General features: G+C 50.6%; 1 protein-coding gene across 2 annotated transcripts in view; it reads left to right on the top strand.

The window, feature by feature from the left end:
• The window catches only part of FAM214B (family with sequence similarity 214, member B), a 10,720-nt gene that overhangs the window by 551 nt on the left and 6,269 nt on the right, over positions 1–3,900 (top strand). The gene's annotated exons all lie outside the window — the stretch shown is intronic.

Here is a 3,900-nt window from a genome sequence, read left to right on the forward strand (position 1 = left end):
GGGGTCCGAAAGCACTTTGGGGGAACAGGGTGCTGTGTGATGAAGAGCTGGTGGTCCAGAGTGTGGGAGCGATGGAGGGACTGTGGAGAAAGAAAGTCCGGGGCTGTGAGCACTGTATGAGGGGGAGGGGTTGTAGGCCCCAATTGATGAGACAGAACCCCCTAGTGTTTTGAGAAAGTAAGGGTCTGGGGGCATTGTAGAGACTCCAGGAAGATGTGTGTGTACTGTGTTCTAGGAGTGGGGGTGATGGAATTAGTGGGGTGAAGAGGCTAGTCTGTAGTGCTCCTGGCTCCTCAGCACCTAACTCCACCTTCTGGCCTGAGCACAGGGCTTGTGTGACTGTGTCCTCAGTCTGCTTTGAATCTCTCTGGCTGAGACTGGGGTTTCTTCCCCTAGCTGGTGTCCCTGGGGACCCTTCCCCCATTCGGTTCCTGTTAACCCCCCACTCCAGTTCCTGTTCCTTCCAGAAGCCTGCCTTGGTCCCTATCTTCCCCCTCCCCCCACTTTGCTCTGCCCTTATGCTCTGGGTGTGCTCATTTCCCACTTCCTTCCTCGCCCTGGGGCCTGGCCTGGTCCTTGCCCGTCTAGGAGCGGTGCCCTGCCCCAGACTTTGTACTCAATGACCAGAGACCCTAGTAACCAGCTGCAAGAACCAGACTCCACCCAGCACGACTATGAAGGTCTCCCTTAACAGCCCCCAAGTGATTGGTAGCCATATTTTTACCACTTGCCACAGACTGATTTTCCCCACCTTTTTCATTCTCCTGGGTGAGGATCCCTAGGGCCCTCAAAAATTCTGGACTTCTCGGAGAGGAAGGACATAGTGAGGAGTATTGAAGGTATTTGATCTATGTTTTGAGATTTGGACCACGATTGTAGGCTGAACTAGGGATGTGAGCTTCAATTGGGTAAGGGAAGGGAATGGCTTCCCACACTCCTGGCTTGGGAGCTGACTGTGAGAACTGAGACTAGAGCCCAGTCCTCCTGGGGGCTCCTCTGGTTCCCTGAGGGGACTTGATGTAGTGCCAGAGTTCCTTTTGCCTCTGAGGTGACTAGGAGAGGGTGGGAAAGGCCTGTCTTCCACACAGTGGCTGAATGAATGTGACAGTGTTGCTGAAAGGGGCCCCAAGCCAGCCTCTGCTAGCTGAGAGACTGGCTGGGGAAGGAGGGGGTGCTAAGGCCAGACAAAGCCTTGGGGTAGGGTGGGGTAAAGGAGGGCAGGCTGATGCCTTTCAAGGAGGAGCTGATTGCTATGGCAACCCAGCTTCCCTGACTGTCTGTCAGAGAGGCGGGCCTAGGGCAGACTCACTCCAGCTTCCTCAGGATTGGGGCATTTGTGTGAGTGGGTGGGGCATGAAGAGAAAGGGCATTAGTTTACTGTGCTGAGGCTGTTGTATATAGCCTTTCTGCTTCCATACAAGCTGCAAGGCATTCAGACGCTTGGACCCATCTTTTGAAAATGCATATGAGTGAACAATAGCCATCAGAATTATAGTGGTATAAGGCCAGAGTCGTGGCGGTCCTTAGTGGTCATCATTTATGCAAACCCCTCATTTTACAGATTTGGCAACTTACCACCAAAGAGACTGGTTTTCTCCAGGTTTCACAGTAAAAGAGCAGGAATTAGGATCCAGATCTCCTGATTGCTGTTTGGCCAGGGCTCATTGCCTCCTTCAGCCAATGTTTAGTGAACATCTATTGTGTGCCAGGCACTGATGTTGATTCTGGGAATACCTGCATGAACAAAACAAAGTTGCTGCTTTCAATGGAGCTTCCATTGTAATAGGGGGAGAAAGAAATTTGTGTGAGAGAGAGAGAAAGAGAGAGAGGGAGAGAAAGGGGGGTCAGCTGTTGATAGTGGCTAAAATAAAGCAGGTTAAGAGTTAGGGCAGCTAGGTAAGGCCTCTTGATTGTGCTATGCTGCTTTTCCAGGGCACACTGAGGCTTAGAACATCTCTGATCTTTCCCTCTGATATCCTGACCTTTGCAGGTTACCAAGGCCTGGGCCTATACTAATGGCACTAAGAGAGAACAAGGTAGGGTCTGTCACCAAGGGATTATTCCTTTCCTACAGTGTTCTTTGTCCACCAGAAAGCTTTTACTAAGGCAAGTAGACTCTGACATTGGTACTCTGCAATTTTGTCCAGGGTGTTGAAAATTCCTTTACTCCTGTTTCTTACCATTAGGGAACCAGCAAGGAAGTCAATGAATGGCAACTGGGTTCTTTTTCAGGGTTTTCCCTTGGTCTGAGGTGAGGAGAAGGTAGAGGAACTAACTTACTTGCTTGCCCTTCCTAAGTCTAGGGCACAAGGAGAAAGTGTCAGGGGGGACCTCTTTTTACTGTCCAGTGACAACCTCAGGGACCTTGAGGCCCACAACAGAGGTATGATAAAACAAGGACCTTGGGCCTTCTGTGGCCTCTGAACTATAGAAGTACAGACTCCCCGTGTTCTGGGGGTCCAACCAGGGAGCTGCCCTGGCTGTTGTCAATTCTCCGGGGCCTCAGTTTGAGTCTCCCATCTTTTGGTTCTGGTGTTTGCCTCCTGCTTCTGTGGAAGACTATGAGAAAAGCCTCCTAAGTTCCAAACTATTGGACTTGCTGACAAGTGCAGGTAGAAAGATAGACAGTGCTATCTATTTTCTTAGCTTTCCCCTAGAGCAGCCCCTCTGAAAAGTTTCTTTTAACTTACAGAGGTTTCCATCCTGGTCATTTAAAGAATAGGAAAACAAGAATTAGGAATGCTGGTTCTGCTGGGACTTAATTTGGCTGGGCCTGGGGCCCAGTGACTCAGGGGGAGGGTGGGGAGTTTCGAGGGAGCTGTGAGTCATAGGGGTGAGCTCCATCACAAGAGTTGGGCATATTTCCCCCACTCTGGGCAGAAGCCTTCCATCCCACTTCCCAAGGGTGTTTTGCCTCCTTGAACAGGGGCCTATGAATAGAAATTACTGGCAGAAGGGATGAAGCAGACTAATCTCAGAATGGGAGTTCAGAGACACAAAGAATGATGTTTAGGTCTCTGAATTAAAATGTACCCCTATCTCGGGAGCTCATGGGGTCCCTCTAATAAAGGCAAAAGAATATCAATATAGAGTAAGAGAAGGAAGAATACCATTTCTCAGCCCTAGCCGGGTTGGCTCAGTGGATAGAACCTCGGCCTGCGGACCAAAGGGTCCTGGGTTCCATTCCGGTCAAGGGCACGTACCTCAGTTGCAGGCTCCTCCACCAGCCGGGGCCTGAGCCCTAGTCCGGCTCTGGTCCAGGGGCATGCAGAAGGCAACCAATCGATGTGTTTCTCTCACATCGATATTTCTCTCCCTCTAAAAATCAATGGGAAATATATCCTTGGGTGAGGATTAGGAAAAATAAAAATAAAAAAGAAAGAATACCATGTCTCAATGGAAAGAGATAGTATCCCATTTCAGGGCTTTTTTCATCTGCTCTGGCATGAAGGAATCTTCCTAGGCTCCAACAATTCTCTGGTCTCTGGAGCTCTGGTTTGCAAAACATAGAAAGATGAATGGGAGTGGGGTTATTTGGGGTCTGGTGTGGGAAGAGCAGGTGGATTTTGGAGGTTGTCCAGCTGTGCCTATGAAAGCTCTAGGACGTCTTTTTTATTTACTAGCCTCCGTAGAGGAAGGGGTGGGGGGAGGAGAAGTAAGAGGCCTATGCCTTTCTTTGAAAGGGTTACATGGCTGGGCAGAGATGCTTTGAACTTCGGCAGATGAGGAGTTAAGGAGGTGGGCGGGGCGACTCTGGATAGGCCTGCCCCCATATGGACCAATGGGTGTGCATCTCTTGGAGGGGGCGTGCCTTACTCTTGAGGTCGTGGGAGGCTGGCCTCCTATGGGCCAATGAGCATGGTCGCTGCCGTGGAGGGCGTGGCCTGAGGGGGGCGTGGC

This window comes from Myotis brandtii, unplaced genomic scaffold (genome assembly GCF_000412655.1).
Source record: "Myotis brandtii unplaced genomic scaffold, ASM41265v1 scaffold806, whole genome shotgun sequence".
Taxonomy (NCBI): domain Eukaryota; kingdom Metazoa; phylum Chordata; class Mammalia; order Chiroptera; family Vespertilionidae; genus Myotis; species Myotis brandtii.